Raw genomic sequence first — 15,085 nt, forward strand, 5'->3', positions numbered from 1 at the left:
TCAGTTCCTGCAGAAATACAGCCCACTGCTCAACTCAGCAGCCACTTCTGGGAGTGCAAAACATGAAACCTATTCCAACAGCAGGCTTCCTGAAAGCTTCCAAACATCAGGCAGTGTGATGGATATGGATGGATATAGCACACTCTGTAAATCAGGAACAGTATGTAGGGGTGTGACCCTTCTAAAATAAAATCCTCAATCGCTAACAGAAAAGGGAGCAGCATTTATGAAGAATGTACTTTGTATGTCATAAAAACTTTAATTATTCCCAATTCCCTAATAAGTAAAATACAGAAAAAGTTGAACATTTGACAGACCCATTTTGAAAGTGTTTTTAAAACCAGCTACTCCAAAACCAGCACTGAAAGGTGGCTTTTAAACCTGTCACTCAAACTCTCCCTTTGTCTAGATACATTTCCTCTACCTGGCTGTCTAATACTAATTCACATTGATATTAGTCTATTTTTCTTTTGGATTCTCATCAATGCATCTTTCAAGGTCCTAATAATATTAGCTTGCTTACATTTGAAATCTTTGAAGTTCTTCATCTGGTGAAAATAATTTTATTTCTGGTCGATTGTTCTCTTTTACATGGCTTAACCATATCAGCCAGAGATACTGCCAAAATGACTGACAACATAAGGACTTTTCTTCCTATGCCGGACAGAGTCATAATTCTGAGTCCAGGTGTTCCTTGAGAGTCCAGAAAACAGTCTGAGGATTAGGTGGTACCATCAGCCATCTTACAGTCTTTAAGTTTTTGATACCAAATCAAAATCAGACCTATACTATTTGGCTGAGTTTCAAATGTTAATACAGGTATCCTTTCAATCTTTGTTTACTGACTTCAAGTCTAACCTTTTCTAAACTTAAAAATGGAAGACTGTAAGAAGGGACTAGATGCCTATGATTCTCCAGTTTGACCCGAAGCTCCCTGGCTTCAGTGGAAACCTCTACTTCATCAGGCCTGTCACTGGAAATTTGATTTGCAAGAAGGGTGACTCACTGATTTTACAGAAAAAGAAATGTACAGCAAAGCTCACCTATTTCTTTTAAATCAACAAGGAGGAAGAGTTTGAGGTGTCAATGGATCTGATAAAGCCATTGACCCCAAATGACTCCATATACATCCCTTCAACTCCTCATCTGCAGCATAAAGGGAATATTAGTCCTTCTCCACTGAAATGCACCTGAGGTTTCCCAGCGCTGACACCACACTACCTCACGAGACTCCTGGCTGTCTCAGCTGGCAGCTCCTGTGACACTCAGATTCTTGCTAGTGTGCAAGAAACTCTCATCTCTTGGCTTCACTGGAAATAGCACAAATATCAACTTACAACATCTTAAGCCCTGTTTCTGAGATAAATCAGAGCCTGAGGCTGCTTTAAATGGTGCAGTCTGGATTTAATCTGACTTCAATCACAAACATGAAAAAAGCACAGGATAAAGCTAGAATAGAGCTTGTTTTCCCCCAGATAATCCTTGTACAGGCTGTGCTCTAGCCCTAGTCAGAAGTTCAGTGACAGGAAGGAAACCTGCCTGAGAAAATTAAAACATGAACCCACACCAAGCAATTCATGCCATGGCAAGACATTGTCAGGAATAAAACACCCCCCTTCAAAGTCTGTGTCTTCCCACACTGTGTTCATGACTGTAGTCACCACATTGCTTTCACCTACACTTCGTTGTTGTTTTCATATTCATGTCCTTCATTTACTATAAACTGTGGTTTCCTCTTTAAAATTGTGGACACTTGACTGATACTACGTTTTAATGTGTATTTTTGTTGTCAAAGAACATATTGAAAACATGCTGTTCATTGAAGAGAAGTGGACAGCACAGAAGAGAAACCCACAACATGGTCCTGAATACTTGGAAGCCACATCTTCCCTGGGGCATCCCTGACTTCCATCTGCACACATGCACCCCCCTCACACTCTCCTCACAGCCACCTCTACAAAAGCTGGGGCCTTTGACAGCATTGGAAACAGCTTAATCAGTGTTAAAGAAGCCCATTGGGATCACGAGTGGCAACACTCTCCTTAGCAGGGAGAAGTGGGTTTTAAGCACAGTACATATTGCTCTCTCTGACTGCAGGAGAAGTAGGAGAAGAAATCCCTGAGAGATTCCAAAGGCAGCAGGATCCCCCTGAGCAGCTCCATGGCTCCTGAGGGCAGACCCAAGGGCACTCATGCATCCATCTCTCACTGATGCCTGGGGCGTACTCATGGGTTTCAACAGGCTCTTCCATGCAAGCTCTTGGAGAGCAGGGCTCCCTCTTGCTCACCACTGCCCCAGTCTACTGCTTGTCCCTCAAACATTTCAAAGGCTGTCAGAGGCATGGGGATACTTCAAGTGCCACTTGGAACCCAGGCAGGATTTTGGCTGTGCAACCCATGATGAGCAGCAACACTCTTATTCATGAAAACCTAGAATAAGACAGAATATTTGCTCAGACTGACTTAGTCTCAGTGGCTTTCTCACGTTCTGTGAAGCTGCCACTGAGGAAATGTTTCATTTCCACATGAGGAAACATATACAGAGCTTTCTTTAAGTTGAAGGAGAAACTCCAACCACAACTGATGCCCACACGGGTACGGCTAGGTGGAAAGGATGACAGGATTACAAGCCCACCAATGCCCTTCTCTCCAGCGCTGACACCAGCATGGAGCTTGCACGATGCTGCTCTGCCCAGACTGGACGTGGGTCCTGGTGTGTGAGTTACTGCACCGCAGCTTACCCACATTTACTGTCACCCCTGCACAGGCCTGCAGATGAGATGGCTTATTTCCCTCTAGCTGGACCTCAAAGGATGCCCACAGGTGAGGTAATAAAAAAAGAGAGTATTGTTTCTAGGCTGTCAGGCACTCCCTCCACCACTGCTCCCTCCCCCTGTGCCCACAGCCTGAGGTAGCTTTGAAGTGGCTTGCCAGGGGACACAAGTCAGAGCCAGAGCACGCGCTTCTGTGAGCCAGCCTCTGTCCTGCTCCCCACAGCTATGGCCATAGATCTCCAGAAAGGAAAACACACCTATTAAAATTGCACTGCTCATTAGGAGGCTAACTAAACCATGGCAGCATCTTTATGCTGTGCACCTGGATCATTTCTTATGAACCTAAATCTGCTCTACTTTCATATCTGTGCAATCTCATTAAAACCATGGCATGTTATAGAAGCACTCAAGTGAAGAATGAGGCCCTGCTTGCTCAAAGGCTGAAGAAAACATTGTATGCAATTATACTGATGGAGGATATGGACTAGGCTTAGGAGAAGTCATAGGAGGAAGCACAGCTCTCTTTCTGCACCAGCTTTCACTCCAACCTCATCAGGCAGTGCTTACCAACACCCATAAAGCACAAAGCTTTGCATGCTTCGTTCATATTATTCACTTTATCTGAGAATTTTATTATCAATTAAATTCTTCTATCCAAATACCCACTTTCCTTCCAAATTTCTCACAGCTATTGGTTGCTGGGATGTTTCGTGGCCCATCTTGAAAGAGGGAGACAAATGGTAGCCTGCAGCCTACTCTATACTGGTTTGTGACAGGCTGTGGGAGGAAAGTGACAACTCTCAGTCACCTTCACATCCCCTGATAAACTGTTCATCTCGGCCACTTAACACTCAGCAAATTGATTACATCAGTCATTTGTGGACACAGCAACAAGTGTTAACCAAGCCACAACTAGTAAAAAAACCCTCATGGTTTCAACTGTTATTCAGAAAACTGATTTTCACTTATACAAAAAAAAAAAAAAAAGGAAAAAGATGATCAGTAGGATACTTCTGAAATGAAGATTGGGTTTGAATCCAAGGCATTGGCAACCTGGATGCTGTGGGTCTGCTTTTAGTTCATTCCTTTGTGCATACCACAGACGTCACCAAATCATCATCAAGCATCCTCCTTACATTTGGGATGGTTGATTTACACTTCTCTCCAAAAGCACTTCAATACAGATAAATCTTCTCCATTACCCAGTGAAATAGCACAGATTTTTGAATCTACTGGAGATTCATATGTTTACGTAAAGTCTTTCCATTCCATCTCTAGTTGAAGTGCATGTTCAACTTTCCATTCGAAACTGCCAAAAATGCCTCAGACTGACAAAGTCAGAGAGTAGGAATTCAAGCTTCATCATACATTGAAGGAAAATAAAATTTAAAACTCTTCATTTTTATTTCACATTTCAAAGCCTTTTATAAATCAGAAAAGTTAGTTTCCCAAGGTGCAGGTTCGCTAAGAACAAAACTCAGTCTCAGCATTAGTCTCTGCTCTTTCATTAGCAGCTCTCAGAAATTAAGTTTCTTTACAGAGACTGGAAAACATAAATCTTAAAATAACATAAATCTTAAAATAACTGCTTCCTCTTAAGGGAAAATGCAAATAAAGCCCACAAGAATATTATTTATCTATCTCTGATATGAAACGGTTCACGGTTCATGTCTTGAAGTAATACCCTCTTTGATTCTTCTAATTAACTTAATTCCACATTATTTATTGCAAAAGTTCTTTCAAAAAGTACACATGTAGCTTTCTACCCTAAAAAGGAAGCTGGTGGTGCACCCTCCCAGCCTCCCAAAGTGCTCAAAGATCCTAGATAAAGTGCATGCCAGGGAAATGGACAGAATCCTATGATCACTGTTCTTTGGAGTTCTGTATTAGGTTGGGCTCAGATAGGCACAGATCTTCATTAATGATAAATTACTTCCCTGTTTAATTTCTTTTCCAAAAAGCAACTTTCTGCAGTCATATTCAAAGCAATGTCTTCATGCAAAGCCCTGGGCTGTTTCACACATTATAAGCAGTTCTATCATAGCTGAGCTGACACAACTGAGACAAATGGCAGCAGCCACTTGGATTCGCCCCATCACGATTTGTCAGTACTGGGACAGCTGGCAAAGGTTTTACCCAATTAATAACCTTAAAAAGCATCTGAACATATAAGAAAGATGCAGTCACGGCTCTGCAGGTTTGTAAAAGAGAATCTGTCATCTTCCTTGGGTTAGCCCAGGGATATTTAGAACTGAAAATTCACATATCTACATTGGTTTGGTCTCCAATGTTGAGGTTCAAGACCTGCAGCTTCTCCCCACAGAGCACAGAATATCCCTGACCAGTGGGATATATAGCAAGAGGAGCCTCTGGGGAAGAAAATCAATCCTCCCTGTTAACAAAACCTCTGCAAAAATCAGGAGAGCAAGTCTCAGAAGGACTTCCAGAGTCTTTAACATGCCATAGCTAGCAGGCTGCTAGAGCTATGCCCCAATGTACATGGACTCCTATTTAATGCTATTCATGTTTGGTGTTTGAACACCCAAAGTAGGAGATTTGGAAGGAAGGATGCAGTGGAAGGGTGTATTCATCAGCCCACTGTGACTGCTGCGAGGTGACCTGTGACACCAAGCTGGCACTGGTGCAGTACAGAGGAATGAAACACCAAAACACCTGCCCAGCACTGCCTGCTTTGCTTGTGAGCTCTGACCCATCCATCACCAATGCTGGTGACCTATAATGATGTGGTGATGAACAATAATTCCCTCTCTCTTCAAACCTGAGCTTCTGATGAAAACCAACCCTTACTTTTGTGGCAGTGGCAATCTCTGCTGTCACAGGGCTTTGACTAGATCTGCATGGCAAGGGCAGTTTGCCCAAGAGAGTAATAGGCAGCCTGAATCTGGGTGTTCTGTGTGGCCAGTGCTGGGGAAGCAGCCCTGCAGCAACAGCAGAGACAAGGTCCAAGCTTGGATCCCTCAAACCAAGGCTGGCTGCTAAGAGCAAGGCAAGGGAATTTGCACTGTTTTACAAGTAACTAAAGCAACTTGCTAACCTTTTGTGGGTTGGCCATCTGCTACCATTCAGTAGCACAAACATTTTGCTGAAGCAGCAAAGCTTCCTGAAACACAGTGATTTCCTTCCATACAAAGAGGCCCCAAATTACTCAAAAGCTCCTACAGGCATTTTGAAGTTTCACTCTTTGTCTTCTTGGTTCTTATGGGGACTACTTACAAGCATAACAAAAGTTGGGGGTTTTAAAATATATTTATACAGCACAAGCAGAGAAAAAATATATTTGCAAAAGGTCCAACTGCTGAAAAAGCCAAATGGTTCATTTCGTATTGCCAAAAATCTTGCAAACTCTATGTCTAATTTTATGAGGCTCTTATGTTTGGATTCATAGGGTCTGTTTCTGCCACCCTCACTACAATTACTAGCAGCTTGTTCTGTAAGTGTCCAGTCCAAAGAAAAATCTTGCTTCTCCCAAAGAAAAGCAACAGGTAGAACAGTGCTAAAGATAACTCCCCCATCTTCAAACACACTACCTTCTTTCAGAAACATCCACACTAACTCATCAGATACTCTGATGCTTACACCCACCAGACCCTGAGGTCCACCAGTTATCTGAGCTCTCACTTCAGCTCTCTCCACTGGGCTGAATCCTTCCTCTCTCCCTGCTGGTGTTAGAAAAAAAAAAAAATCTTGTTTTTTCTTGTATTTCTTTCTCCTTTCCCTCTGTTGACACACACATGGATGGTTCCTTCCCTCCACTCCCAAGGGGAGTGTGAATGCCATTCTCTCCCAGACACACTCCCACTGTGCCGCTGTGGAAGCACAGCTGTGCCCACACCACGCTGCCTGTGACTACCCTGTGCTAGCATAACATGGGACAGCTGGCTTGTCACCACCACAAGGAAAGACTTAAGCCAGTTCAAAGCCATTTCTCTTTTAGTTTCACTTAAGTAGTGGTTTGAAATCAGTTTCCATCCCTCCAAGCTTTCACACTCGTTCCTGTTCCTTTGTCACATCATCATCTGCAGGTTTCCAGCCCAACCTGCACAATGTGATACCAAACACAACCAGAATCCTACAATGTCTCATACCACTCATCATCGCTCCATGAGAGAAATTTAAACAGTGTTTTTGCAAAGGAAAGAAAGTGTGTTTGCAAAGGTGTCTGGCCCTCAGCAGTCAGCACTTCCAAGGGGAAGGCACATCCTACACTGGGGACTGACGTGCTGGGAGGGCAGATGAGGAGCACATATGGTCTGAGACATCTTGTGGCAACAAATTTGTGCTCAGCAACTGAAACACAGCAGCTCTGACCCGACTGGGAAGGGCTTTCATGAAAACATGTACAGTGCCCACTGAGCATTCAGTCCCCTGACTCCATTTAAGCATGTAGTCAGGCTCTTGGAGGACCGGCCTGACTTACAGTAGCCATTAAGAGTGAAGAAAAGGAGCCCAGTGCTCTGGAAGAGCAACCACCACATTGCAAACAAAATAATACATCACTGTACACATCTAACATGGAAATTTGGCTTGCTAATATTGCTGTCTAAGGTTTAGACTTTCTAGGTTTCAATACTGTTGCTGCGCTATCACAGAAGAGCTTTTCTAGTTAATTTCATTTTCTTTTGGCTTTGTTTCTTTTTAAAGACAGCAATTTTGCTTCTGAATACATTCAGCTTTGGGCAACTGGGCAATTCACAAGACATCAGTCATTACTTCTTGTTTGGAAAATTTCAAGTAGAAGAGAGTAGAGTCTTAGCTGGGGCAGTTCTTCAGCACAGCACAGCATGGAAAAAGCATTCAACTCGTTTTTAAAACAGTGCCAAGTGGAGCTCAGGAAAGGTGAGATGTAATTTTCAAAGTCTGTCCTAGACTTTTGAATGAAACCAGGCCTTGTGATCCCCAACCCACCTCCCCAGTAACACAACCTTAGACACTTATCAAATACATTTATTAAAAATACATGCAACCTGAAATCAGCCTGAAGTCTCAGACCAGCAATGCCAAATGGAGCATTTCCATCACTGCCATTTGGTTTTAAATTGTTTTTAGCACCTCTGCTTTGGGAGACCAGAAACATGAGACCGATGGCACAGCTGGGACACGAAGCTCAGCTGACCCAGCCAGCAAGGCTGCAAGCACATAACCCAGAGCACCCACCCAAGGCTGCAAGCACATAACCCAGAGCACCCACCCAAGGCTGCAAGCACATAACCCAGAGCCCCACTCCTGCAAAGCGCAGCGAGCCCTCGGCCAAGTCACCGGATCGCTGTCGGCTTCACGCTGCTGCAGCCTCCTGGAGCATGAGCTGAGGCCATCTGCAACTCATCCCGTGCTGAAGACCACACAATTATGTCACTGACCTCGGCATGGCTTCAAAAGGTGACGAAAGGGAAAGACATGCAGGCTGTACGAAAGTGCAGCTCAGTTAGTTGTGCAGGAGCAGATTCTGATGCTGTTAGGTGCTTCCATGGGGCTGCCACATGAAGCAAGACACTACCCAGCAGGAGTTATATCACCTAAATCCAACTCTCCATCCATCTGGCTACAGCCTGTGTCCTGCAGCGCTCTCAGACCTGCCCCAAGATCTCAGCAGCAAAGACAAAATTAAACACTGTCTTCCTGAGGCTGAAAACACGAAGCCTGGCTACTTCTCAGGCTGTGGGATGGGTGCTAGGGTTAGGAACCAGATGCTGCTCCCACACTCCCCTCCCTCAGCAGTAGGAGCATCCAGGGGCTCTGAAAGGGCTGGCCAGGCAGGTGGCAGGGCTTGGATTGCTCTGGGTACCACAAACTTCCAGCCATGGCAGCATGTTTTGCCAGTTACATTTGCTGCTTTCCATTGCGGGAATTTTAAGGCATACTCAGTAGTTTTTCCTTGATTCCAGCTAAACCCTTCTGTACATCCTTCCAAAGACACCACTCTGAAAGAAGGGATTAAGCACTTCATAACAGAATACCAAAACAAATTTTGTTGACTATCTGATTTCTTTTATTTCTGTCTTATTTTTAAAGACAAGGAAGCACTAACATTCCAGCTCCAGCAGTCCTGCACTTTTTCCCAAAAAAAGTTTCAGCCAAAATATTGTAGGCTACTCTACAGTAAACATGACAAAAAACCATTTGAAGAGTGGCCTCTTATTTTACAGCAAATGTATATATTAAGAACAACCAACTCCTCCAATGGAAAAATAATCAGTTTTGTGCAGGAAGAATACAACAGTCGGAAAGATTTGCTGGAACCAGGATCATTGCAGGATGCCCAAGAGGACTTAATAACTATGTAAGAGTGGAATAGCTGCATTGGAACTGTGAAATATGAACACACTCCACAGTCCTCAAAGAGTAATTTACTCTGTTTAATGAAGAGCTGATTTGATGACTGAGTGACTCACTGAAGAGGGTTGATTTAAAATGCACACTTCTCCAGACCACTTTTTTATGTGTACATAGTTAAATTTGGATGTACATTTTATGTGTTCTTCCAGGATGAAGAGAAGCTTGGACTGACTTTCTTACCACTGGATTTCAGTATTACATTTGATGTAACTAAAAATTTCTCTTCGTTTAGGAAAAGGTCTCTGTTTAGAGCACACAATTTCTACATGTCTTGGGTCTTTCTTCCACTTTTCCTTGCTTCTCCACTTCTTAAGACTATTTGCTTTAAATACAGACCTACCAAATGCATGCACCTATACCAAAATGGAGACACATGCAGGCTGACTTCAGAAGCACTGAAGAATGCTCGGCTCTAACCACAGCACAGAGATGTGACAAAGCCAGAGTATACAGCCCAGCCTGGAAGGCGGGAAAAGCTCCTGTGTCCCACTGCATGGATGTCATTTATGAAGAGCTAACAGTGGGTTAGAGATTACAGGTTCAATCAGAGTGAGGTACAGTGACTGCTGCTTGAGAAAGGTACAATTTATCCCAGAGAGATTTTAAGCATCCTGAAAGTGCTGTGAACAGTACAAAACATGCTCAAGTTTTAGTACATATTTGCAGAACCTCTGAGTAGGAGAAAAGACTTTATGTGACATCCCAGACAGCAGTTCCAGGGAACCGGGGAGGAGGATTTGCCATATCCAGAGCTACATGACCCAGCAGCCATGTGCCTCAGGAGGGCAGGACACAGGACAAGAGGTCTGGAGAGAGGTGGGTACCAGGTCCCATCCAGCAGGGAGGAGGCAGAGGGAGCTCAGCAGCCTGCACAGGTTTTGCTGGGGACCAGAAGCACATGAGCTGTCAGCACAAGCTCTCATCTCCCCAGGCAAATCAAGACCAGGCAATGAAGGGGACACTGTGTAAACACTGTTTGATGTTGCTCTTGTTAACTCTGCTACTGGTACAGCAGTTAAGCACTCAGCCATGTGGAACACAGTGGAAAAAGTTATTTTTCATTATAAGCTTGTCTAAAGTTTAAAGAGGAACCAGGGAAAGCAGACACTTTCCAGGTGCTTGTACACCCCCAAAGGAAATGAATCCAACCACAGAGGTGCTGCAGGCAAAAGCTGCTGGTGCCTCAAGTAAGAATAAATGTGAGAGCTGGGATCGGAGTGTGCATACTCAGTCTAGCCAGGTACAAGGGCAGTGCAAAATCCTGCTGGTCTAAATGCCTCTTTAGTAAGAGGCAAGCAGTGGAGACACAGGGCTAAACCACACCACCCTTCTAAATCCCTAGGCATCCAGGGTGTGGAGGGAATTAAGAAACGTGTGTCCTGAGACTCAGAGAACAGACAGCAAAGCAGAAGATCTCAGCAGTTCTTGGTTTACTTTAAATCTTGTGCAATTTAAGCCACTGTCTTGATCTTGGCAGTGCTTATTTTGGCACTTCAGTTTGTGAACATTCAACGCAGACTGTAGGTTTTGCAGCCAACAGCACATCAGGAAAAAGCAGCAGTATAGCAAACACATATAAGAAAATGCAAACACAATTTCAAAGGCTTTCTATTGGGTCATGCACAACAAAGGATCTTTTAGACAACCTCACATTTCTTCAAGACACCCATCACTCCTCTACTGACCTGAAAATGTAAGCCATTACCACTCCTCAGGGGCTATGATGTTAGTGCAAACATACCCAAAATGCAAGTTCTCAACCCACATGGAAGTAAAATACTTGGGCTTCTCAAGAGACAGAGGGAAAGAATCTCCCCAGCTTCAGTATCTGCTGCTCTCCTCTGGATTTCACTGCCTCACAACCCAGCAGTTCATCCCTCCCTCTTGTGCTGGGCAGGGGCACTGGCTGCGAGGTGAAGCCATCTTTCTCATCTTAAGGAATAAAGAAAACACTCATAGTTGCAAGTGAATTAAATTTCATGTGCATTCAAAGGAATAAAAACAATCCTGCAGTGCAGCACACCAGTGACAGTGTTGCTGCTTTAGGGAGCTGTAAAGGAGAAATGACACGTGGCAATTGCAGGGGTAGAAAAGACAACAGGGAGTGTTGGCACCTGCCTGAAGGATCAGTACAGAGTCTGCTGGGCTTGGGGAACCCTCTCAAGGCTGCACAAAAGCGTGGTACACCTGCAGCTTGGGGGAGAAAATAGCAGCAAGGGGTTTCCCAAGAGGAAGGGACATCAATGTCCACACCATTTCCCCTGGGGAAGTGACCACTTTTCCTGCTTAGTGCATTAGCAGTCTGTAGGAGACATGCCTATCATCCATGCCCCCTCTTCTTTCCCAGCAGAAAGCACAACAAAAGGTAAATTTGTTGTGCCTACATGCATAGCATACCTAGCTGTGGTTCACTTGGGCAGGTGAAGGGGGGAGTAAAGGAATACTAATTTATGAAAACAGGTAACTCAAGTTCAAAAAGATAAGCAGATTATGACACTTCAAAACTAAGAGGGGGGAAAAGTGTTGATTTGGCTGCAGTTTTTTGCATATTTGGGATCACACCCAAGCTACTAAACACAGGTTCACTCTAGAGGTCTTTGGTTAGGAAGAGGTCCCAGTCCTGATTATGCTTGAGCTGCAACAGCATAAATTTAAGAGACCTAATGCCTGGTGCCAGCACATCCCAGTGCCAACTTAGCCACATTCCTGAGCACTTCCTCAGTGACAGACAGAGATGTGTTACATAACTCCCAGCTAGAGAAACCACGGGTCCTAGACATGCACCAGAAACTGCACCTGGTAGAAATACTGCTATGCTTCCTTCATGTGAAGATAACAGCCCACCTGCAGACAGCTGCATACAATGTGAAGCAGATATATAGTCCAACCTAAGTTATCTTGAGAACTTAGAAGTCACTTTTTGGTGTCCTGCATAGGAAATATGATCACTGAATGTATCTGAGCTATATTTTTGGGCAATTGAATGCTCACTCAAGACACTGGATCACAGACACAAGATCCCATTCCCCCTGCTGGCGTGTCTTTGTCTTGCTGCATCATCGACTCAGCCCCCCCTTCTAATTTCTTTCTGTATAGATCAGCTTCTGCAAGCATCTTCTTAACCACACATCCAGCCAAAATCAGTTCATGTGCTGTCTGAAGAGCTGGAATCACAGACTTGGACAGCACAGGAGCTTTCATACATCTGACACACCCAGAGGCTGGTACGGAGCTATACAGTTAAGACCATTACAGCACTGTCCTAAATAACCAAGAAGATACATTCCTCAGAGCTAAATGAAGTGGAAAATTCCCTTGGAGACCCTTCTGCTTTCTCTGTTTGTGTCAGACAGTCTAGACAAGGAAGGAAAATGAGAGTTAGCGCTGCTGTCAGAAAGGCTCTTGCTCTGAGCATAGCCTCTTCTTAATGTTTCTCCCAAATTTCCCCCACTGGCTGCAGGTGGTTCCTGAATACCGTTTGTCTAAACTAATAAGGTGGGTGGGTGACTACTGTTTTCTGTAGTCAGTATCCATTCTTCCACATATGGGATCTGGCAGCAAGCAACAAATCTCTTTTGGCAATACACAAATGGGATCTGCCCCGAGTTGGCTCCAGCACAACACCCTTCTCTTACGCTTTTTTGGCCCGAGGACTGCCACAACAATCCTGGGCACAGGCCCCACACTGACTTTCTATTTTGATAAACAGAACACAGTCAGTGACAGCACCAGCCCAATGCCAGACCCTTACTGGGGAAAAAATCTTTCTTTTCTTTTCTTTCCACAGACAAAAATTGAAGGGCTTTTTCACTTCACTGGAGCCTGTCTGCTGAGCCAAGGCAGCCTCTCTGTCTCACAGACATAGCACTTGGACAAAGGCTCCAAAGTGCAGAGTGGGTTTGGGACAGGTCCCCTAGACAGAGCAGTAAAGGTGGTCAGCAGGACCAGTTCAAACACAGCTAGAGTGTGAGAAAGCAGGACCAAGGGCAGCAAAAATGCTCAGCAATGGCTTTTACCCCTGAGAAAGAACTCCAGAACCCCTCAGCCCTCCTGCCCAAGACTGCACTTGCTCAGGACACAGCCTGTGTTTAGTAGCTTATAAACTACTCTCTAGACTGGAGAATGAAAGTGGTGTCCACTCAATGTGGCCAGCACACCAACAAGGACAGGGAGTACACATGCAGCCCACATCAAGTCCTGTCCAGCCACTCTGGGGTTAACAGTGCAGTATTCCCACTCCAGCAGGTTTTGGTGTGCTCCAGAGTTCCATAGCTGGGAAGCACGCAGAGCTCTGTGCAGCACTATGCCAACACATTTGGGTTTGTTCAGAAATTGGCCTAATTTTTACAGCACATTGGTGTGGGACTGCAAACAAGGAAAGACTATATGGATATTACATGCAAAATTTTTAGTGAAGTATCAGAATCTCCAAGAATCGCTTTAGACAGTCAGGGAAGCAAGAGCCTGCATGCACTCAACAGCTAACCCTTTTCCTCAGAGGCTATGACATTTCTCACGATGTTTCCCTCACCAGCAGAACAAAAACTCCCCCACTCCCTTCCCTCCTCCTCTCACTTTCCAGCAGGCAGCCCCAGAGATCCAGTTCCCCCTCCATTTACCACTGCCACAAGGGAGCACTATTATAAAACCGCTTCCAGGAGTGTGGCCCCAAACTTAACCCAGACGGTGACAGCAAGTTGCAGAGAGGCTACAGTTCCAGGTTAAGCAGATCATTCCGTTCCGGATGTTTAGCTGCGCGCTAAAACTCAACAGGAGCCACGGGTGACATGAAGTCCCGGGCTCCGCCGCACAGCCCAGAGCTGCAGGAGAGCTGGGGAGGATGCTATCGTCCTTGGCTGGCTCCTCTGCCACTACAGCACGGGGCTGGAGATGGGACAGCCAGCACATCCGGAGCCTGGGGGCAAGTGCCCTGTGTCGCTCTGGCTACTGTAACCCCAACAGATACATTCTGGCGCTGAAATGCCTCCGCATGTGTGTCTATACCCTGTCTTTAGCCGTACTCTGGTGCAGACCTTGTGGCCACAAGCTGAGGAGATTCGGTTCAGCATTGTCTGCGGTGCAAAAAGTGCCGCGGGGGCTGCAGTGATCGCACACTGCTTCCTCAAGGGAAAGGACAGGGCAGATCTGCCGCTGCCTCCCACAACGCCACCTCCAGAGCAGCTTAAACCTGATCCGGCGGGCCCGGGGAGCTCTGACAGCAGCGCCAGCCTCGCCCAGGCTGATACGGGGTGCGATCCACAGGACTCCGGCGGCGGGAACGAAGAGAAGAGAAGAGAAATCTCTCTGGCGTCCCGGAGAGATGCGGCGCTGGGCTGCCCGGCGCCAGTGCCGCTAACCGGGCGAGCGGGGCTCCTCAGCAGAGCCCAGACGGGACGATGGAACCACGAGGTTCCAGGGGGGAAAAGGCATCCGCGGGCTGAAGGCAAGCGGAAGGCTGTCACCCTCCGGTGCCATCTGCTCACGTCTGGCCATGAGCGTCCTTGCGGGCTGCAGCCCTGCGCTCCGGAGCTGCCCGAAACGCGGCAGAGCCGCAGCGGGCTAACCCACGGAGGGTCCCGAGTGACCCTCGGTGCCGAGGCTGCCGGGCTCTGCAGCTCCCCTTCCTGCCCGGGGGGCACCGGCCGAGGGGCCCGCACACGCAGGGGCAGCGGCAGGTGCCTGTGCCGGGGCAGGGAGGGGCCGGCTCGGCCGGGTGTCCCCCGCGGTGCCGCCGCGGCGCTTGCCCCGTGCCGGGCGGGGCAGACAGCGGCACCGCTGGGCATCCCCAAGCACCGCGTCGCCCCTGAGCCTCCCGCCCGCGGCACCTCCCTGCCCACGCCGCCGGACAGCGACACGCGTGGGACGGCGTACCTGGCAGGGCGGCGGGCAGCAGGGCGGCCAGGAGCAGCAGGGCGGCCCAGGGGGCGGCGGGCCCCGCCATGGGGCCGGGGGCGCGGG

General features: G+C 46.6%; 1 protein-coding gene across 1 annotated transcript in view; it reads right to left on the minus strand.

Annotated features, from left to right (window-relative positions):
* The window catches only part of FNDC1 (fibronectin type III domain containing 1), a 62,963-nt gene extending 47,918 nt beyond the window's left edge, over positions 1-15,045 (minus strand). Inside the window, exon 1 of the mRNA XM_041470107.1 lies at positions 14,999-15,045. The gene's annotated coding sequence lies outside the window, so the exon portion shown is untranslated. The remainder of the gene's footprint in view (positions 1-14,998) is intronic.
* Between the last annotated feature and the right edge of the window lie 40 nt (positions 15,046-15,085).

The sequence above is a fragment of the Pyrgilauda ruficollis genome, unplaced genomic scaffold (genome assembly GCF_017590135.1).
Source record: "Pyrgilauda ruficollis isolate IOZ18807 unplaced genomic scaffold, ASM1759013v1 scaffold24, whole genome shotgun sequence".
Classification (NCBI taxonomy): domain Eukaryota; kingdom Metazoa; phylum Chordata; class Aves; order Passeriformes; family Passeridae; genus Pyrgilauda; species Pyrgilauda ruficollis.